At 39.8% G+C, this 23,629-nt stretch overlaps 1 protein-coding gene and 1 long non-coding RNA gene across 2 annotated transcripts in view; one reads left to right on the top strand and one right to left on the bottom strand.

Annotated features, from left to right (window-relative positions):
• The window catches only part of KLF12 (KLF transcription factor 12), a 575,200-nt gene that overhangs the window by 550,599 nt on the left and 972 nt on the right, over positions 1 to 23,629 (bottom strand). Inside the window, exon 2 of the mRNA XM_078070259.1 lies at positions 21,203 to 21,269. The gene's annotated coding sequence lies outside the window, so the exon portion shown is untranslated. The remainder of the gene's footprint in view (positions 1 to 21,202; positions 21,270 to 23,629) is intronic.
• The window catches only part of LOC144381567 (uncharacterized), a 74,653-nt gene continuing 71,914 nt past the window's right edge, over positions 20,891 to 23,629 (top strand). Inside the window, exon 1 of the long non-coding RNA XR_013446928.1 lies at positions 20,891 to 21,274. This is a non-coding gene — a long non-coding RNA (uncharacterized LOC144381567). The remainder of the gene's footprint in view (positions 21,275 to 23,629) is intronic.

Here is a 23,629-nt window from a genome sequence, read left to right as displayed (position 1 = left end):
TTTCTCTCAGGACTAACTGACAGTGAGGTAAAATCTATCTGTAACCCATTAATAACTGGTCATTATGCTTCTCCTAAATTTCTACTTCCCGCATTCTTGTATGTCCATACTTTGCTGTATTTTATTTTTCTGCCCACGTTTTTCTTTTCTTTTAACCTTTCCCATTTTAGGAATGATTTTTTAAAATATTCTCTATTTTTCAAAAAGTCTCATCTTGAGAAGCCTGCATGGTTTCTCACACTTCATGAGTTGTCCTGGTAGAAATGTTAATTGCTGGGAATGCTATTTGCCCTCCATTCTGGGATGCTGAAGTCATTTTGCAGTGGCTGTCATCAGAGGAAAAGGTAAAAAGTTATGCTGGTCCCTCTTTCCCTCAAAACCTGAGACAATAAGGATTAAGACACATGGAATGTTGAAGTATTTTGGCATGACATGTAGAGATGAAAGGCATTTAGAAATTAGATATGAATATAGTTATTAGTCAAAGAAAATCAGATCTTAGATAAAGAGGAATAAAGTAAGTGCTAGGTTATATATTTTGTTGTAAAATAGATTAAATGGCCTTTAACTGTATACAAACTATAAATACATTAACAAAATTAGCTAGAATCTAATTTTAGGAGATGAGTGTTTTCTTCTGTCAAGGTAATGGAATAAGGCTATAAGATGAATAGTGTCAAAATATGTACAAACTCAATGGCTCGCATAAATCAATTTTTGATCTATGTGCTTGGTTATAAGGCATTCTCCATTTCAGAAGATTGTTGCAATCTTCTTGGTGGGTATAGAAAATATTTTTCCCGTACAATAATTCAATATATCTCATAAAAGTTTGAAATAAATGGAAACTTTGTTGACATTTTCTTCAGGCAGATCTAAAATTTTTCCTACCAAACGTTTCTAGCTTCTGCAACTGAGAGATTTCCTTGGAAATTCTTGTCAGCAAGGGCCCCTTTCTGCCTTCACAATGTCCTTTCCGTGCACATACTACCAGAAGCACAGCTCAGCCACTGAACACCTGGGACCATCTCAAAGTTCAGGCCAGTCAACCTTAGTAAGGTCAGTCAATTACTGGAGGAGGTTGGCGGAAGGTGGGGGTGGTACCTGCCATTTGACCACAGTCCTGGCAAGCATGACTCTAATGCCAACAAGCTCAATGCTCCTCTGTGGGGCAGCTTCATAATTAAATGTTACAATAAAAGTGCTTTTCTAGGAAGGAGCACACTCTCCTTCCCAAATCCTAATTTCATATTCATTTTCAGAGCTCATAGCTTAGCAGAAAATTAAGCCTTAAGATTCTGCACCCTTAAGCAGGTAGTATGTGATTAAGATGCTGCCTTGGTGGCGAGTCTTTTAAATCCAGTGCTCTTCTTTGCCACATGTATGGTTTATAAGTCTGGGCAATTGGCTGTCTGTATTCCTTCCATGTTATTACCATACATTATCATTTGCATGCTCATGAATTCACCCTGCAAGGATAGGAACCGAGGGAATGAAGTATGCTGATGGTCTGAGGTTCTCTAGGGCTACAGGGTGATGATGTTAAGATCCTTACACACCAACCTGGCTTCAGTGTGATGGAGGTGTCTCTCCTGAGAGGTAGTGTGATGAAAATTCAAATCTATGGATGACTGCCCAGTGGCATGTGCAGAAAAGGAAATATGGGAATGATAACTTCAAGGTGGGGGAGAAGTGAACCAAAGAATAGAAATGAACCAAAAAGCCAAGAATGAATAGAAAGAGTAATGACAAGGGATGATTCTCAGAAACTGGAGACCTTCATTATGGTTTCAGTTCTGTTCCTGAATGCTGTGTGACTTAGGACAAGGCGCTTAACTTCTCTGGGTGCCAGTTTCTCTCCTGAGCATGTTTTGACAATATGATTCATATGGTATTTTATAATCCTAACATCCTACTATTCTATTATTTCTACCACTCATTTTTATTTTAAGATGGTCATAGATTTTATTATAGCAAACACAAACGAGTCTTGATTTTTGATGACATATGATAATGACTTAGCAAGAATATTAGTTTAAAAGTGGACAAACAAAAAGACTTACAATTCACAAAGTTCCTCTACCTTGAAAATGAACAATGTGCACATCAGTTCCCAACCTACCCAGTTGGAGATATCAGAGGAAACATAGACTATAATCTACACAGAAAAATCTGTTCTGTGTAAATCAGCTAAACTGGTTAGAAAGTGTCTTCCAAAAATTCAAGACTATGTTGTTTCAATACTTACTATCTTCTTTCAATGGTTACTTCATGAATATTCTAATGTAAACCAGATGCTTTCCTTTGATTAATAAAACTACTAGGAAGACATTATTGGCATAATCCAAAACTTCTACGAAAGCCTCATTGCTATTACCCACTGAGCCGTAATTTGGAAAAGAGCAAAACAAGTAAAAATGCATATCAACCCAATGGAATAACCCAAGAGTTTTGCATTAATCAATCATGAAAAATCAATTCATCCAGACGAGGCGTAAACTAAAGATTCATACTATGTTTCCATGCAGACAGTCCTTCACAGGTATTTTGAGTTTTTACTAATTAATAAGAGAGCATATGTCAATGGTAGACTGAACATTAGGCTAAAAGTAGAGGAATCTGGATTTTATTTTGGATTCTCCTGTTTTTTTTACTCCATGACTCTACTCTCAAACTTTGTGCCTCTGTTTCCTCAACTGTTAAAATAGGGATAATAATATTCACCTGACCAACGTGAGATTAAATTATGGACTTTAAAAGCACTAAAGCCCATGCATTTCTAGAAGAAAATACATGATTATTGCTATTTTACTGAGACTGAAGCTTTTGCTAAAAGTATCATCTATAAGTGTGTATAAAAGTCCTGTAAGTTTCTCAGAGCCCTTCAAAATTTCCAGGTGCGCCTATGATCTTGTAGTGGATGGACTCACCCTTTATGCCCTCATGCCTTCCAGCTGACCTATGCCTTTTAGTCCCACAGTGAGGCTGAATACCAGGTACAAAACCTGGGGCTGGCAAATCCTTAAAACAGACACAAAATGTCTCAGAAGCAGAAGTGAGAGTGTTGTTATTCCGAATGTTGAATAAGAGCCCTTTCTCACAGAACGAATGTAAAGTAGTTGATGATTCTTGTAGAACACAGGACTCTCCCAGAGGGTGAGTAAACTGGCCCACTCTGCTAAGGTGATCCTTTTGTTAGAGTGAGAACTTCATCCTCACCTGAAAGGCAAACGATACCACAGTCTTCCTTCTCCATTATGGAACAGGAGTGTCAGAGGCTTCTTCTGGCTGTGATCAAGTTGCTGCTAATTCATCTCCCCCTGACAAAGAGAGAGAGTGGTCCTATGGCTACAAGCCTGGTAAGTGATGGCAGCTTTGGAGGTCAGGGGAGTTCCTTTGAATGGGAATATCACTGAAGGGAGTATGTGTGAAGAGTCTGCCCTGCACCCTTGTTCTTGGCTTTCAATTATATACTATGAAGCCCAGAGAGTTATGAGCTTCACAGTGAATGTAAAATATGTCATAGAATTATGACATTTCCATTCCAACAACTCAAACCTTACTACCTTATATGTTTGTTTTCACCCACCGTAAATAAGACCTTTTAAGGTAAGCATGAACTCCCTGAAATGTGAGGTAATATATTCATTCCATCGTCTTGGTCATGAGAGCAGAGGTTTATGAAAATTCCCCTCAACTAATCAAATTTCTCTGTCTGTGGAAGAGAACAAGGTACTGCATATATCAGTCTTCATGGGGTTCATGGTTTTTCTCGTGGGCATGTGCAATCCACTTACAACCCCTTGCAACACTTTTGTAAGATCAAATGTGTGAAGCCAGCCCTACCTGGTATTTTTCACACTATGGAGAATTTGGCTTCTTGTTAATTGCATCTACAGTCTCAAAGCTCTTTATAGAATCTTTCCTAAGTGATATTAATAGTAATGGTAGTCCTTTATTAATAATGCATAATAACAATAGCTCTCATTAAAACAACATCAGTTAAGTGATAAGAGAAATGGTTAGAGTTGTGGTTAGGAAATGGGTCTGTAGACATCAATATTACTACAGTCATTTATTCTTTCCCTCATAAAACAAATAAATATAATGACTAAGATCTTAATGAAATTCTGCCACAGTCGCAAAACTGCAGACTGGTATTTTCATTTGTGGGAGAGTTTCCTTGGTGGTATTGTGTGATGGGGCATCCCCAGGAGAAAAAACAAAGGATTATTTGTGTCATGTCTCTGTGTACCCTGTGGATTTCTTTCATTCTTCCCAGGTTGGAGTCCCATCAGTAGCGAAATTGTGAGCAGGGGGGCTGGTTCCTTGTCCTGAGTCTGTTATGTAATGCCATTTGGCTAAATGATAACATCCCTGTCTCAGGTTTTCTTATCTGTAAGATGGGAAGGATTATATCTACGTGTTAGAAATTTCATTTCGTTTGCAAGGTAAAACTACACCCAAGGACGCTTTGTAAAGTGCTCCAAAAGATCACACCTCTGCTTCCAGCTTCTCTCCCATCTTACGACGTTCACACCATTTCAGACACCCAGAACGCTTAGACTGCATTCAGCACCCATACAAGCTCAGCCCCTCCCAGACCACCACTCTCACTCCTTCTTTCTACCACCCAAAGCATAAGTGAAGATAAATGTTCTTAACGAATTCATCACAAGATGTTGAGTATTGGCTGAGGAAAGGGTCATGTTACTTCTTCCGCACCTCCTTTCTTCTCCTCCTTCCCTTCCTTCTAAGTGGGTACACCACACCAAAATGCATGTGAGGTAAGAGACACAGCATAAAGTACAGATATGTTAAAACTATAAAATAATTAAAACAAGACAGGAAGCCATGATTTGAATAATGTAAGATGGATGGAGGAGAAATTATTTGAGAAAATCTAAGCTAGGGAAGCTACTGAAATTCATGGCGAAGTTTAATATTGAGCTTCCAGGCAGACAAGACAAAGAGGAAAACAGCAAAAAAGTGTTTAAGGGAGAAAAGTTTTCCCTACTCCTAACCGGTAGGAAAATGATCATATGCATATTTCTAGGTGCCTAAATTAGGAAGTGAATAGTATCTTCAATGCAGGCTTTTGTTGTTATTGTTAAATTAGAGGTAGTCTATATATGATTCTGTTAACAAAAATATTAATCATTGATAAAATACAAGCTGACTTCATTTATACAGAGACTCCTGGGGCATCTGCATTTTTAGAGTGGACTCTGATCTTAACTCTGAGCTTACTTACAAAATCAACATCTATGGTGCTAGGACATGGAGGTTCGTTTTGCAAGTGGGAATCCCTACCAAAATAATCATTTCCTACACTCGCTCTGGCTTTGCATTGTATATTTTCCCCATCGTGTGGGATTCAGTGTGCCTTCTGAGAGTTTTATGTCCACGTCTGGTTTTTGGAATGGGGACTCAGAAATGGAGATACAGCGTTGGAGAGAATGGCCCAGAAATCATCTACACCAAGCTGTAGCTATCATTTTAACTTCCCTCGGAAGGCGAACTCCTTGGAATTATTTCACATATAACCTCTCAAAAATATTTTAAAGTAAGCTTTATTAATCATTACTCGGCTCTTTCCTAGGCCTTATCCCAAAGGTCTGGTAAGCTTTAAATCCCTAGTGACACCTGCTGGGCAGACCTCAGCTCACTGCTGCAGGCTTTCCATCAGCCGGCCTCTTCTTTAACATGCAAGGCTGCAGGCCCTGGGGTAGGGGGCTGGCGGCCGCCTCCTCAGCTCGCAGCCAGGCTGCTCATTTCTCATGCAGGTGACCTCTGCCAGAAAAACTCTGCACCAGAGGCTCCCCAGTACTCTCTTGGGGATTGACGTCCACCCTGTCTAGCCCCCAGGAAACAAACGAGGATTTATCAAAGTTGGAGGGAGAGAGAGAGGGCCAGTGAGAGAGAGAGAAAAAAGAGATCCAACAGCATCCGCCCCCACTCCCAGCCCCAAGTTACTCTAAGCTGCTTCTTTGTCTGAAAACTCCAAGGTGAAAGATGCTACTTGAGCCGTATGTTTTGTTTAAGCACAAACCAAATTATGCTATACTTGCTTATATCTGAACATATTGGTTTATCTTACATAGAGTTTAATTGATGCAAACTTGAACTTCAGTATGTTAGAATTTCAGAGAAAACACCATCCCTGTGATTTAGATTGCTGTGTTTTTCCTTGAACAAAGCAAAAGAGGAGCAAGGCAAATTACACCTCAGCTTCTGTTTATTTTGTCCATATTCACCAACCATTACAAAAATAGTGTTTAACCTCTTGTAGTATTACCTCTTGTGTCCTTTACTGTCCAACTGCAAAATTTCTTTCTGAGCCAACATCTGCATCCTTGGACAGATCAACTAGTGTGTAAAGTCCGTGTTAGCTGATCAAGCATGGCTTTGTTTGCACTTACTCACTGCGCATCCAGCACTGCGTAAGTGGTTTTGCATATTAACTAAGTGCACAGTAACCTTCCTTTACCTCCTCAGAGCTCCACCCCCTCCCACCCAGCCCTCCTCGGGAAATCAGCACTGTTACTCGCCTCGGAGGAAGCTGTCAAGAGGTTGCCATGGCAACTGTTCTGCTTTCAGCAGCTACTTTTCTGGTTTAAAGGGTGGCGGGCGGGGGGGGGGTGTGGAGGTGGGGGTGGGAGTGGTGGGTGGGGGGGACAAAAGAAAAAAACCTGAGGAGAACTAGGCGGCTTTCTGATCAGAGTTCAGATAAAGAGGGTCACAGTCATTTTCGGGCACTGCCTAAAATAATCCAACGGGTTAGAGAGCTCCAGCAAAAGAAGCAAACTGACAAACTAAAAAAGGTATGTACAGTGAAAGGGCAATAATTAAATTATTCTTAATAATTAAATTGTTCTTAAGCTGAAGCATTTCAAATTGGTATCAGTCCCTCTCATCTAGGATGCTAGTTTACGAGTCTCTTCATTTTTGTCCAGAGCCAAACAAAGATGATGAGTTTTATGAGATTATAAACGGCAAGGGGGAAAAACAGTACCAGAATGGGAATCTAACATCTGAAAGTCATTTTCTAAAACTTCATTCAGCACAGGAACAATGCAGCATTCAGGCATAATGAGCTGAAAGTGCCCGGTGCGCCAGGTCAAGTCGGCAACCTCTGAGCTCCTCTCCAAGAGCCGTTTGCCAAGGTAGGCCACGGAACAGTCTCATTTCAAAGGAAGGGCTGGGCTTAGGCAGGGAAAATTGCAACAAGTCAAAATATGGAAAGCTGGGCACGCCAGACTGGTGGGTTTCGGCGACACACAGAGAGCTGTGCTAAAAACTGCGCCAGACACCTGGTTCCTGGGATTTCGGCAGCTATCCATGAAAGAGCTGAGCAGTTGGGTGATTCCTGGCAGAAAGCTGGCAGGGTTTGGGCAGGGCCAGGTCGTGCGCGTGGCATTGATGCGGGCAGCCTAGGCCTCGTCCTCCCTGCCTCGGTTTTGCTCATCACCCCAGCACACACCGGCTCCCCACCGGCCACAGAGCTTCCCAGAGTTCCTCCTCTTCCTTTCACCTCCTCCTGCATTATTTTATTCAGCGGTGATGAAAACCTAGTGCCCTTAACCTTCCTCCCACAGCCACTATTTTCTGAATCTGTATCGTTTTGCTGGGAACCCAGGAACAGCTACAACACGGGGATAAATGTAAAAGAACTGTAAGATGGAGAGGCAAAACAAGTCGAAAGAGACCAAATGGGAAAGTAACATGTAGTGTCATTCTGGTGACAATGTCATTAATGTTTGATGACAAGATTATTGGTATTCTTAGTGAAGTAGCAAGGGAAGCACTAAGATCTCAGAGGTTAACAGCTCTTTAAGGACACATAGTAGAGGTGCAGCAAGGAGTCCTGAGTTTGGAGCAAAGATAGCTAGCTCTTTGCATGGAATGACTTGTTTCTGACTGCAAATATAGCCATTTCTGCTTAACCCCATGATAGGGTCTGAATGTTTGTGTCCCTTCCAAATTCGTATGTTGAAATCCTAACCCCCAGAGATGATGGTATGAGGAGGTGGGGTCTTTGGAAGGGAATTAAGTCATGAGGGGGGAGCCCTGATAATTAGGATTTGTGCCCTTATAAAAGAGACCCTACTGAGCACCCTAGCTCCTTCCTCCATGTGAGGCTACAAGGAGAAATCTGCACCTGAAGAGGACGCTCACCTGACCCTGGTCTCAGACATCTAGCCTCTAGAACTGTGCAAAATAAATTTCTGTTGTTTATAAGCCACCCGGTCTGTGGCATTTTGTTATAGGAGCCCAAACAGACTAAGACACCCCATATTGTGGCAGAGATAATAGACTTATTGTCAATTTTCTGTAGACTTTTGCCACTTTTTTTTTTTTTTTTTTTGGTCTTTGACAAGGACAGGCATATTGAGGTAGGAAGGAGGAGGTGAAGAGGGAAGGGAATAAAATATAAATACTGGAAATGAGAAATGGACTAAAGCCAATTTCTTTAAAGCCAGATTCAAAATTTTTACATGGTTTATATCCTGAATGATCTTTGCAGATGACAAGAGAGAGTGAGACTGAAGTTTGAAGACATAAAATCACATAAGGCCAAAGACCAAAGCACTTTATTTAAGCAAAGTTGTGCAAAGTACCAGGAGCCAACCTAGAAAAGGAATAGATACATGAACGGCCCCCTCCATTGGAGCGCTCCTAAGTTAAAGCGAAGGACTAAGAGTTAAAAATGAGTGGGCTCTCCTGTGTATCGTTGATGTAGCTGGAGGCCCTATATTATATAACAGTAACAGGATAGAGAATGACAGTTCCTCACAGACTACAGTAAATGTGATTAAATTATCTCATCAGCTTCAGACTCCTGAGTATTTGTACAATGCCAGAAAACCATCCGTTAATCTGACCTGTCTGCTAGACCCCTAGATGGCACAGGGAAGAGGTGTTAGTGTTCAAAGAAATCCCTCCCTCCAATGGCTGATTGGAGGGATACCGAGTCTGATCTATACAGCAATTGAATCCAAGAATGAGGCATGGAGAAATAATAAGGGGGTGGTGGTCAGGGGGTGGGGTGGGGTGGGTGGGAATAAAAGCAAAGAGAAAATTCGGAAATTTGTTTTAACTCTGCAACAGCTTCTATTCCATTCCTTTTCACTGACCTGATCTAATTCAAGCAGCTATTATCCCTGTGAAACACTGCCACAGCTGAATTTATTTTTATTTTGCCTGCTCAAAGGCAATGTAAAGCGAATTTGAGCACATCACCTTCAGGGAAAAGACTGCAGTGTATTACTCACCACCTTCCTCCTCCCCTCTGCATGAAAAGGTTAATTTGAATAAGCTGCTGCTTCCACAAATAGAACAGTAACCAGCACAAAGTGGAACCGCCAATGAGAAGGCTTTTCAGTGATGTCATACTTATACCTGCTCCTTATTATTTGCTGAGTTGTGACAATGTGTTCCTTGAATCTCACGTTTTATTGGTCAAGAGCCCTGTCATTCTGAGGGCTTCTGGAGAGTTTTAGACACTGCAGTTTCTTTACAAGCCCAGAATTTTTTCAGCTCCTGCAGTTCAACAAATTGCTGGAGAATATATTAATCCAACAAATTGTTGGAGAGGATTTTGAACACTGTTATCCTGAAAACAAATTAAAAAAAAAAAAAAAAAGCCTGTGATAGTTTAGAGCTGACTTACATGCCCTCCGATAATAGGTCCATTTGCAGTATAAAAGCAGCATAAGAAAAGTCTGATTTTTGTTTTTAAAAAAACCCACCTGAGCAGAACCTTCATTAAAGTGTTCATACAACGATTACGCTAAGCTAAATATTGTCATCAAAGCCTTAATGGAAAACAAAATTATTCCATTTATTCGACAACAACTATTGCCCCATTGAGCAGAACTTTCTTAAAAAGAACTAGCTCTAAAATGTACCAGTTTGTAGGACAGAAGGCATTAGAGGAAAGAAAAGTTATCTGGTTTATTTTTGTCCTAAATAGATTTTACTTTTTAAATTAGGTTTTCACGTCATTAAAATGTATGCTTCAGATTTCTCAAATTCCAGCATTTTTCTGAGGAAACTCCTGCAAACGGATTTGAAAACGATACTACCTTGTAGTGAGGATGACAGATAAATCAGTTGTGCATGAGTTAGGAATTATTCAACCCACTGAAGAACCGTAAGAAACAGTCTGGTCAGCAGGAGATACTAGTGTGGTTGGGGGCCAGAACCAAGTGTTGGTGTTCTAACCTAAGGTGGCAAGTGGGCAAAGTCAGGTCCTCCAAGACTTAGAGGACAGAATCTAGCCATCCATGGTCAGTTGGTGAAGCAGAATGTATAGTTGGAAAGAAACAGCCAGATTTTAATGGACAGTAAGAGACTAGAAAGAGTTCTTAGGTGGGAGGATGGGATGAGAAAGGATAGGTGTGTACAGAACCTTGGTCATATTAATTAATCTCTCCAAATTTCAGTCTTCTTGAGGGATAATGATGATAGCCATATACAGGATTATTGTGAGGATCAGACTGAGAAATGTATATTTTTTATTAGTGTAGTGCCTGTCTCAGTAAATGAAAGATTTGTTTGTTTGATGTTGTGACCTTATTGTGACCCTTGAGGTCCTTCGAGGACCTGCATGGTCTGGCATCAGGCTGACCATTTCCTTTTACTCTTCCTCATTCTCACTCTGCCCCAGTTGTGTTGACCTTCTTGACATGTCCCAAACATTCCTAATGGGCTTCGCCCAAAAGGCTTTGCCTTTGCAGGTCCTCTTGCCTGCAGCTGTTCTCCCAGGTCTAACCTCTTGACCCAGATCTCAGCTTAGAGATCACCTCCCAGTAGAAATCTGACTTAACAGCATCCCTATGGCTCTTTCCCAGTACATCATGCTATGTTTTTTTATTGCCACTTATCACTACTAGATGTTACTTTATGGTTGTATTTTTTATTTGTTCATTATCTATTTTGCTCACTTGAATGTCAGGTTCATGTGAGCAGTGGCTTTGTTCCCCTATGTGCCCCAAAGCCTAGTACAGTGCCTGGGCATAGCAGGCTCTCAAACCTCTTTGTTAATGAATAATGATGGTGATGAAAACAGCAATGGGAACCATAAGCTCTTCAGGACACTGCCATCACAGGAATGTGGGTGTTCTGACCAGAGAGGGGATCTGAACACCACTGCCTCATAACACAGCTTAAGATGTATACATTTTCCTACTGAGCCAAGAAAAACTATCTCAACTTCCCCATGACATCTAAAGGATCAAGTTATAAGACAATGAGAATATGTAGCCCTGGTATTCTTTATGCAAAGGATGTCAATGCTCATTAGGGTAGATGAAATGGCGGGGGCGGGGCTAGTCTGGTACAAATCACTGGGCCAATGGTCTAGAAGAGATCTGAGGGCAAACCTCAGGTGGAGAGTTTTAGTTGGTATAGCCTTTCTGAGGTCTATCATTGTTTTTCCCCTACAGACTCCTACAAACCTACTTGTGTTGGCTCTGATTCTCATGAATTGTTGGGTACAATCTTGGGACTTTGGATCAATAGCAATTAGAGAGCAGAATAGTAAAATTCAGGACAGTGTTCAAGACATTACATACCTACACACACATTAGTACACATATGTATTGAATGAACCAATTGAATGTTCAGAAAATATTTTAAGATCTTTCTGTTCTGTCCCCTTCTCAGGCAATCATGATGATAAAGTAGACTTTCTTTTGGATTTCTATTTTCCTGGTAACTGAAGGACATTATGAGACAGCATAGAGCTTATGTAAGCATTAGCCCTGCTGACATTCCAAATAAGCAGATCAAATGCTACCTAATCATTCGGTTACAGCTTGGATTTGGCAGTCTTTTATAAAGTACTGAATTTGAAGGAGCATCTGCCTTTTACATCTTGGCTATGTCAGCACCTGTCGCTGCTTCTTCTAGAAACTTCTTAACATAATAAAAGTAATATGAAATAAAATCATTGCTAACCAGAATGCTTTTGAGAGATTATAGATTGTAAAAATTATAGATTATAGAAAATTGCCTATCCTCTCTGACACCTTCCTCCTCTATTACCCTCAATTTTAGTTTTCCTACGTTAGTTTTTCTTTGACCTAGAGATCTCATTAAAATGCAGATTGTTTCAAAATGTCCTGAGTAGGGCATGAAATTTGTCATTTCCTGGGTACATCTACGTGCTGGTCGTGGACCATACTCTGAGTAGCACAGGTTTAGATGACACACTGCCACGTGTTTGGTTCTGCTCTTCCAAATTAACATAAATATTTTAATGAATTTTAATGAAGCCCACATTTCTCCCTCACATACATTCTATCATGTCTGGGTTCAGAGATTTTATTCTGAGGTATATTCACATCCAATTGGTACCCAAGCCTCTCTGAGTCTCTCTAAGAACTGTTTCTCTCTCCACCTGCACATGGGCTGGCTCTCTGTGTCCTTCTTCATCTTTCTCCCTCCAAGCTGTGATAACTTCGAATTTATCTCCCAATCCTCAGACTTATCTCCCTCCAACCCATCATTTTATATTCTGTCACCATACTTCCTTTTCAAAAATTTTTTTGATGAGATTACTTCCTTGATTGAAGACCCCTGCTGGTTCCCCTTGCTTAAAATAGAGGTTGGCATTGGCCCCTGTCATCTGACAAACCTGGGCTGGAAGCCAAGTTCTTTCAATTTCTTTTTATGTAACTTTGGGCAACTTATTTAACTTCTGAGAGCCACTCTTTCCTCACCTGCACAACAGAGATAATACTACATGTCTCAGGGTGTTGTCATTTGATTTAGATGCCAAGGTGTAGATAAAGCATCTGGTAAGATGTCAGCCATAGTAGATGTATAATAACTTAATTACTTTTTTCTCCCCTTTCTTTCCAGCCTGACCAATTTTGGCTTCTCCAACATCTTATACAGATACTCTTGAACCCTGTTTTTCTTGTCTTTCCTCCCTAAATTACATATGGACATCTAGCCCCACTGGACATCTCATTTCCTAATATATCTGCTGAAAGACCCTTCCGTTCTCCTCCACCAGGCAAATTCCCTTGGTCTTTCAGGCACAAATCCTCTGCTTTCTTCCCTAAAAAGACCAAGCCACACTTGGGCAGAATTTTTTACTCCCTTCTTGTCTTCCCACACCACTGTGATCACGCCTCTCTCATAGTATACTTGCTGTGATGTGTGGCTATCATTTGTACCACAGCTCAGGACTTTGTCTTATTTCCTGAACTTTAGTGACCAGAGCATTTGTTGAATAAAGGAATAAAATCCATGGGATATGTAGCTTAAAAAATGGATGTTTGAATATTATTTTCTAGAAACTATATATAAAGAAAAATAATTCAGAAAGTTTTTCTAGACCAAAATAAACAGCTTAGAGTAATAATCCCCATTTTTGGATACATTTTACTATTTTCGAGGCTCTGTTCTAAATGCTTTACATACACTATCTCATCCGATTCCCTTAACTATCTTTTGTTGTAGGTGCCAAATCACCCATTTCACAGATGGAGAAAATGACATTCAGAAAAGTTAAATAGGCTCCCATGGTTACACAGCTTATGATTGTTAGAGTCGGGATTTGTGAACCTATGTCTTTCTGACTCCAAAGTTCGTCTTCTATACAGTATTATCTCACGCAATCCACTGCCATTGCCTGATTTCAATTTCTTGAATATAGATTAAAAGCACGGCTAGAGATCTTTACTAGAGAAGAATCTGTGAAGCAGATAAAGGCACTCTATGTGAGACTCACATATTAAAGTGGTTTGGAGATAGTAGTTATTAGGTAGATAAAAAATATCTCAGAACTGTAAAATTCTGAAATCTGGACACCATGTAAATCCTTTCCTTTTTACTTATTATTTGTTTGGGAGAAGATACTAAGTAGTGTTGTTCCTGAGGGAAGACTATCTTAATGATGTTTTTCTCACTTTTAGAGATACTTTTCATTTTCAGCACACAGTAGTTTCATGGGCAGTCCTTACACAGATAATTTCCTTAACTAAGTCATGTAGGAGTGTTCATTCCTGTAGTCTCAAAGAAATCAAGCTAAAACTAAGGCAAATCATGAAAACTACTGTGTGTTATCTGGTCCTGGGAACTGCTATTTGTAACAGACCCTCCAGGTATTTTCAGTGGGGGAAATCTTGTCTACAAGAGCCTACTTACAAGGAATCATCATAAAGCTAATTGCATCTGCAATTAATGACCAATTTCTAACTTGATGAGCAATTGTGATTCCCAATATGTTTGAAGCCTCTTGGCAAAGCAACTACAAACTGTTAGAGAAGTTCTCAGTGGGGACTCTTGTATTACATGGTGAAACTTTATCTATCATCTATCTATCTATCTATCTATCTATCTATCTATCTATCTATCATCTATCTATCTATCTATCATCTATCAACTATCATCTGTTTTACTGACCTCTTGGAAACCCTCTCAAATCTAGAGTCTGTAGAATCGATATGGTTTCTGAGTCTGGTGAATGTATCTAGACCTGGTATACACGAGAATATTTGGAAACAAGAAAATGATACCTAGGAATATCCTAATGCTGAGACAGGATTTCTCAAAGTGTATTCTCTGGAACATTAGTTCCATGGGCTATTCAGAGATGTCAGGTGAGAAAATAAAGTGTTCTAAGGCCAAATTAACAAAGAAACACCGAATCTAAAAAAAAAAAAAAGTCAACAGGTTTCTTTGCTACTGGACTTCTCAGAATGTTTAATATGTCAGTGTGTATTCTAATTTTCCTGGGATAATGTAGTTTCCGTCTTTTCAATTTGTTTTGTTCAGGTCAGGGAGTATCTCAAAAATAGTGTTCTGCAGAATAAACCCTGTGGAGCTGTGGGTAAGAGATTTTTCCCCCTAGGCCTTTGACATATTTTGTCTGGCTATAGGTTAACATCCTACTCAATGATGTGGCACCATTGGAGCAACTCTATGAAGACATGATGTCTAGAGAGTAATAAAAAAAGAGTCTTACAATTGGGTATTTACTGAAAGAAAATGAAAACACTAATTCAAAAAGATATATGCACCCCTATGTTTATTGCTGTATTATTTACAATAGCCTAGACATGGAAGCAACCTAAGTGTCCATCAATAGATGAATGGATAAGGAAAATGTTGTATGTACACACACACACACACACACACACATACACACACACACAGGAATATTATACAGCCATTAAAAGGATGAAATTGTGCCATTTAAGACAACATGGATGGACCTAGATGGTATTATGCTAAGTGAAATAAGTCAGAGTGAGAAAGACAAGTACCACATTATTCCACTCATAGGTGGAATCTAAAAAAATAAAACAAAACTACAATCGAATAAACAAATAAAAAGCAGAATCAGACCTATAAATACAGAGAACAAACTGATAGTTGCCAAAGGAGGGGGTTGGGCAAAATGGGTAAAGGGGGGGTGGGAGATACAGGCTTCCAGTTATGGAATGAATAAACCATGAGAGTAAAAGGCACAGCATAGGAAATACAGTCGATGATATTGTAATAGCGCTGTATGGTGACAGATGGTAGCTACACTTGTGGTGACAATAGCATAATGTATAAACTTGTTAAATCACTAAGTTGTACACATGAAGCTAATGTAGCATTGTGTGCCAACTGTACTCAGATTAAAAAAAATTAAAGAGGGGAGTCCTATATAAACATACAAAGAAGCAAAGATATGTTAAACTTTGGTAACACCCATGATATAGAGGGATTTCTATAATTATAAAGATGGAAAAATTTAAGAATCAAAGGAATCCTCTATAGTATCATAAACACATTTTAAGCCGAGTGGATTCATTTGGAGAAGACTGAAATTTCATATTTTCCCCACAGTATTGCTAAGAACACTGTTCAATTTCAACTAATGTCAAATTATCACAGGTAATAGTGCATTGACAGAAATGGGACAACTTAGATTCTATGTAATCAAACACTGGTATTTCAGAAGTCAGGTTATCAAGGTCTCTAGGTCACTTTCTCTTTCCATTCTGAATCTTACCATCTGGAAATCATGACCTAAAAGTGCCTTGCAGTGTGGGCAAAGTAACAAAATTAAGTATATTCTACTATTGTAGTAGCAGAGTCGCTGTACAAGATTCTAAACCCAAAGTTAACACGGAGCCCTAGTTTCATTATAATATTGACAAACGTTCCTCTCTCACTACAGATCCCTGAGCATTGACTGTCAAAGTACTTTTCCAGTTTTACTTTTCTAGGGAATTTTCCTGAAAAACACTGGGAATAATAAAGTGTGTGACTAAGAGAAGATAAGGATATGAGCTTTGGGTATAGATGTAGACTACACGTAGGTGTAGACTGAGTTCATCTACTCTTTCCATTTTTGGTGCGGGAAACTTATCTTCATTAAAGATGCCCTTCTGAAAATTAACAATTCAGTTCCTCCATTGCATTAGTCAGGTTTCAAACACTCAATAGCCACATGTCGCTAGTGGTTACTGTATTGAACAGTTCAGCTCTAAGACATTGCCATCATTGCAGAAAGTTCTATTGGATGGCAATGCTTATGTTCAGATCTCAGATCCATATGGGAGTTAGGAATAGGGAAAAAGAAGAGAAGCTAACATGGCAGGATTTTACCAGCAAGTGGTAGTTTGTGAAATTGTAGAAGATGGAAAATATAATGTCCTAAATTCTTTTAAAGTTTAGAGCTCTATAAAAAAAGTTTTATGCACAAGAGTAAAAAACCATAAAAAATGCAGAAACACAGGAAAAAAACAGGTTAACCTTTAACTCTGTATTTAAACATACTTCTGCTTCGAAACCTTTAATTGTTAAGGAAGGGAAAAAGCCAGCTTCTTTCGAAGCACATCTCTTACGTGACTCATCCAAATCAGGAATTCCTTTGCTCATTGTTTCATGAGAATTCACTTTCATGAGGGTCCACTCAGTCCACTGTATTTGTCCAAAGATTACAGTTGGAGTAACCTCACAGAGCAGGGTTTCCAGCGGGGAAAGAGAAGGCAATGTAATGGGTAAGGGTAAGACCATTGCAAATAGAAATTAGAAAAATTTTAAAAATTAATTGAAAGTTCATGGTTTCAAGGGCTCCAGGGAGACAGACAAGAATGAGGAAAACATTAAGAATGAAGAGAAGGTGTAGGAGAGCTTTCTGTGCTGGAGCCGAATGAAACACAGATTGAAACCAATTAAGGAAATTATTATGTAAGGGGTCACTGGAAAAACCAGTAAGCACTACTATTTTAGTTAATTTTTAAGCAAGGGCAGAAGAGAGAAGGCAGTATATAGGATCATATTTGAAAGAGGGTCACTGATATTAATGTATACTTTTCAATATGAAAAAACTTAGGGTTTATATTTTAATGTTAAATATGTCTAATTACAACTTCAGTGATGTAAGATTCAGGAACAAAGAGAAGTATAATTTTTCTATGAAGACACATATAAAGAGGTCTTAGAGATACGGAATTATGTTAGGATTTAAAAATCAGACATTCATTAATTCTTCATTCATTTATTCAACACATATTTGCTGAGCCCCTTCTTTGTGATGGGTATTGTTGTAGACACGGGGGGACAAAGCCAAGCCCATGCCCTAATGGAGCTTTCCTTCCACTGGGGGAAGGCAGACAATAAACAAGTCAACAAAATACAGAGAATGTCAGATGTTTATATGTGCTCTGGAAAAAGTAAAGAGGGCTACAGGGGATCAACGATATTGGAAGTAGCGAGTAATGATGAGTGATAGAGGAGGCTGCTATTTTATATACTGTGGTCAGGGAAGGCCTCCCTGAAACCGTGGCCTTTGAGCAGAGATCCGAAGGAAACACATGAGCTAGCACATGTCCATCTAGAGGGACATTGTTCCAGGCACAGGAATTTGTTTCTGTGAAGGTTCTGAAGTTGACATATGTTTGGACTGTCTAATAAACAGTAAGGAGTTCAGTGTGGCTGAAATTGAGCAAGTAAGGTGAGAGGGGAGAAGTTGTGGTCAGGCAGGAAGGAGCAGAGTGCAGAACCTTGATCTCTGCAAGGGTATTGGGCTTTCTCTGAAAGAAATGGGAAGCCATCAGAAAGTTCTCAGCAGAAGGGCAATGTGATTGGGCTTGTGCTTTGCTGTCCTTGCATCCCATGCATGCCTTTCACAACATCTTTTTATTTGCTTGCCACATAAACTGGAGTGGATACATACAGTTATGTCAGTATTATGGGATTCGTTTCTACCAAATTTTGGGCAAATTTAATTAATGGTAGAATTTCCATTGTATTTTTACAATAACATAAACTTGTCTTAAGTTACACAGCAATTATCAGCAAAAGATAATTAAATTTAGGTTCCTTTACATCTCCTAATACTCCCCTCCTATTTTTTTTTTAATTAAACTCAAAGTTTTAAATGTCGTAAGATATTTTTTGAAAGAAAATTCCATAGACAGTTTTGGTGTAAAACATTCAACATGTGCATGCCATGGGAAGAATTCAAAGCAGAGTGAGTAGAACTTAGAAATTGTTATACAGTGTTCCTCTTTTCTACTTCTTAAAATTTTTTTTTTTTTAATTTTTAAGGTTCAAGGAAGGGTCCAAGCAACCACTCCAGCCCCAAGCTTCTATTTCTGTTTCCTCAGCTCCAACAGTTCAGGGAGGTAAAAGACAAAGTAAGAAAAAAGAAGAGAGGCTAGAAGTTCAGAAGGAGGTGCTGGGAAGTTCTCTCTTCTTTTCCCAAACTGGGAAGTATAAAGCATGCTTCCCACATGTAAAAAGTGTTTCTAATGGAAAAAAAGTGGTTATAACAAGAGGAAATCACGTTTAGTTCCATAAGAAGATCTAGCTGGGCATCTTTTCCAAGTGGAAACAATTTCAGATAATAGAATGGAGAAAATCATCCAGAAAAATATTTTTAAAATTTTCCTTCAGAATGAGAGGGCAATTTTGAAGAGGAGGGCAATGAAAATAAACCAATGGTCTCATCCTTGATAACAAAGACTTGTTTATCTAATCCAGTGCCTTGCACTTCTTAACTAGTAAATGTATCTCCATTTATTTTAGATATTATTCTCGATTGCTGGCATATGACTTTCTTTGGGTCTACGCAGTAGCCAGTATTTAATTCATAATGGCATGAACAAAAGTGGGGTTTTCAAAGATGACTTCCAGGATTTGAAGATCAAAGGAACTATGCAGAACCAGAGATGTAAAATTAATGTTTAGTGGGGAGGACAAGGATGGGTGTATGGACTGGTTTCTTCATTTCTCTTTAAGATTATCTCTGGGCTAGTTTCATTTCAGACAGAAAGGCAGGCATCATCTTGCCTCTGTTTCCTGAATATGTCACTGAGAATTTTAAGGGTGTATGGTTTTAGGTGCATACTTCAGTTCAGAAGATATCTAATATATTTCTTCATATAAAATTCATCCTTGTGATTTGAAATTCATTTTTGTTTGCCATCTAATAATAATGTTGAAGAAAATTAAACTGAAAAGATTTTCACAGTCCATTCAGTAAAGAAAAGCAGCTTCCAGAATTAGGTGTGGAAACTGGTTTTAGGAAGGTGAACAGTTAGGTCTGGGATTCAGGGATGGGACTGAGAAAACCAGGTAGGCTTTGAGCCTCGGTGGGCTGTCACTGTATGTGTCCATGCAGTTGCTCATACAGGACTGACATCGACAAATAGGGAACTTCCTGGGACATCCTTTGACTAAGGACAGTGCTTAAACAAATGTTTTCTTAATGAGAAAACTTCCATCACATTTCGATAGGTCCAAGATTCAATATTTCATTTCCAGGTGTCTAGCTTTTTAGACAACATTTTGAAAGTCAGCTAGATCTGCTGCATTAAAAAAAAACAAAACAACTTTCAGATTCACATATCTTTTCTATTTTGTGGAATTCTACAGTGAGGAACAGCACGTCTTGAACACTATTTCAATACAGCTCTTCACTGACCATCTTAACTACAACAGATCCCTGATTACTTTTGCAGCTAACAATGCAAACCCAGAAAAATCCCTAAATGGAAATCCTCGTCCTCCCCACCAGCAGTGCTGAGCACTGTACAATGAAGGCCACCCAAAATAAATCAGTGCCATAATTTCCATGATGACAGTCCCCAATACAGCATTTTGTTATTGTTTCTTTCAAATCACTAGAATTCTTCCCATGTGCTGTCATGTCTCTAGATAACAGCCACATGGAGATTAAACGTGAGTTTAAATGAACTTTTACATGCCTCTATATTTTCTTCTTGGATTTTATTATTTTTAGAGGCAAGTGATGAAAGGTTATTCCCTGCAAGATTTAGCCAGTTAAACGTGCAGCATAAAAACCTGAAGCCCTGCAGTCAGACACATAAAGAGCAAAGGGGAAAATGGGAAAATGTTCCATTGGGGCTGCAGCTTTTCAGAGTATGCAGGAATGATGTCATTTGTTTTTACAAAACCCAGTTTAAATTTGTTCCTGCCTTTCAAGAACTGCAGCAGAGTGCATCTGTGGAGACTTCCTGCCTACCATATTTCAGGACGTTAGAGTATATGCTGCATCAGAATCCAGCCAATCGCAGGGTAGGGTCTTGCCCTCCCCAGTATTCCCTTTGCCCCCCCGCCCCCTCACTTCCTTACCCCGCACCTGAAGCGAGTGTGTTCAGCCTGGGCTAGGTCCCCGCTCAGCACCCTCTAGCTGTGTTACAACCGCAGAGGCATCACTACATGCCTCGAATGGCTTAAAGGAGAACAATACCAAAATAAACACTTCCGGTTTCACACGCGCATTCATTTCATTGACAAATAATCTCCCAGGAAAGGTCTGTGTGTGGAGTCTGTTTTGGTTTTGTTTTGTTTGTTTTAAGTCTTAGCCTTTTGCTTTCGCAGCAACCCCCCCCCCCCCCCACCATGTAGTACTGGAACCACCACAAGAGGTAAGGAAACAAATCCTGGGCTCTTGGACTCTCACCGACAGATGCCAGACCTTCAAATTCAACACCAACAATTGCCTTTGAACAAAGCAAACTCCATTGCTGTGTATATATTCACACGTGATGATAGGAAAATTAGCTGCGAAGTAGATACGGCATCTTACGAACTATATGAAAGGGATAGAGGGAGATGGTGGTATGAAGTTGCCTTACAAAAATCATGGCTCAGATTCGGCGTGAAAAGAAAAGTGCTTGTTCGTGAGTGTATCGCCTCGCTTTTCCTCCATATGTACCTGGAGCATACTGACAACAGTGATCATCTGTGTGGGCCTCCAGGGAACGGCAGAACCGGAACTCTGGCTAAGGTAAACGAAAAAGATGTTTGTGGGAAGTCTACCAGGGAACTCACAGAGTGAAAGGAAGGCTGAAGAGCTGACCCAGAGATGACAGGGGCTGGTTTTGGGGGGTGGGGACGGGGTCTCTGTAGCAGGACCTGCTTACTGGGCTTGCCCGTGCTCGGCTGCTCCACTAAGTGATGCCCAAGCTTCCCCTTCTCTGATCTCATCGTTCTGCCCAAGGGGCGAAGTTCCGGGAGAGAGTATCCTGTTGGCTCATTGGTCACATGCCCATCCCCTGGCCTGTGGAGACCCTTGACTGACTGACATACAGAGACACCTCACAAAGGGAGGGGAGACACTCTCCCAGAGGAGGTGGGAGTACTGTTTCTAAAAGGGGAAATGGACACTGTTTGCTCCTCCCTATCACCATGACCACTGCCTTGGGTCAGGGCCTCAGAATTTCTTGCCTGGATTAACCATCCTCCTTTACCTCATATTTAAATTCTTTTAATGGTTCATCATTTGTGAGTGACAAACCAGGACCTTCTGAGAATGAATAGAAGGGCTATTGATAATTATACTGAGATAAGAGGCATAAGCTGGGACCATCTTTGGCACACTGGGGTGTGTGGTCATCCTCCTTTTACCACAAACTTCTACTTCTCTGTACTTGATGGATCAGAGTACTATTCTTTAAGACTTAACAAATCAAGGGAAACTGAAAGCTCTTTAAGGATAGAAACTTTGTTTTCTGGGTTACCAGAATCTTATTTTCTGGGTTACCAGACTTTGTGAACTTACAAATCCTCTAGGCTGTCTTTTGGACAGATATAACCTTCTGATTTCAGGAAAACTGGAATTGGATTGTAACCTTCTGACCTTACACATACAAAGAGATCTACCCCCTGGATTGTCTCTTCCAAGTCCTGTTCTGTCCACAGGATAAATCACAAGGGTGCATTATCGGTCCCCATCCGTGCTCAGATCATGCCCTAAGGTTCTTCCTTAAGCAATATCTTCCTCGTAAAAAAAAGAATTTTAAAAATTCCTGAATTTTTCTGCATCATTGCATCACAGAGTAAGGATCAAAGAGGTTTCCTAGATCAAGCAGAACCCCAAGCGGACTCCTTCTAGGCTTCTCCAAAGGCCTGGCTGGCAGACTAATGAGCTGTGCTTTAATCCACACGGATACCCTTTTTGCTTCCAGCTGGGTGCTCTGAGAATTGGGAACGCAAGCCTAATGAGCTACCACGTGCTACCCCAAAGCTCTGTGATAAAGGCTTGGGATTTCAGCTTAGACCATGGCCCCAAAGCCAAATGCATCCTGTATCAGAAACCAGGTCATCCGAACTGTTGTTCTCATCATTCTCCACCTTATCCATACCGTTTCCTTTTCTTGGAAATGTTTACTCTTTCCATCAGTCATTCTAGAGCACCTCTCACTCATTCATTCAATTCTAGAACAGGACTTTTATCCCTTCTCATGACCGTGTTGGCTTCCTGTACAGAATTTATGGTGCAAAAAACAAATCATAGGATGCTATGGAAATAGAAGATTTTATCTAAGTCCCAAGTGTCAGTACCAAGTACTGCACCAAAGCAATGTTATGGAAAATTATGGCTAAAAAAAAAAAAAAGAAAAGGAAAGTGAGTAATGTTTATATTATGCTGACTGACACATTTTTAAAAATTTCTATAAGGTTTACTTTGTAATACCAAATGCTTTGAGAGGAAAATGAATTAACTGTGGAACAAAAGAGAAGAGGATAATTTTATGCAAGGGGTGAGCATCTATTAACCATTTAGGAAGTACGGTAGAGAGATGACCTCACTCTTTGGAAGTAAAGTAAATGCAGATGCAGTGGAAAGTGATGTGTAGTTGAGAAACTCAGTCGAGGGCAGAGCAGAGTAGCTTTTAAGTTAGAAATTTGCAAAGTTTTTAGTAAAAGAATACATGCATCAGCACCCATCAGATACTGAGTTCTACAAAAGAAGAAAAAAATATTTCTCCTGTTAGAAAATCTGTAACACTTAACATTTTCTGTTTCTCCTCATTGCTGAAGATAATTTCCCCCCCACTCTTACTTGAGATGCTCTTCTCAGAGTCTGTGTCTATATGATCAGAGGGAAAGGGAAAGATGACTAATCATCTGGATAATTCAATCAGTGTTATTGGTAACATGTTATTAAACTCCTCCCCTCCCTGTAGGCCCCTCCCCTGACTCATTCTCTTTTCCCAGTAGCATTCTTGATTTTTAAAAAAATTCTTAAATTATCTGCATAATTGTTTTCTGTAACTCATGTTGCTTGAATATACACAGCTTGACTGGTATCAATAAAAGTTCCTTAAAAATCTCCAATCTGCAGAGGGTATCATGGAGA

The sequence above is a fragment of the Halichoerus grypus genome, chromosome 4 (assembly GCF_964656455.1).
Source record: "Halichoerus grypus chromosome 4, mHalGry1.hap1.1, whole genome shotgun sequence".
In the NCBI taxonomy this organism is placed as follows: Eukaryota; Metazoa; Chordata; class Mammalia; order Carnivora; family Phocidae; genus Halichoerus; species Halichoerus grypus.
Note: the sequence above shows the minus strand (reverse complement) of the source record. Positions and strands in the feature narration are given on the sequence as shown.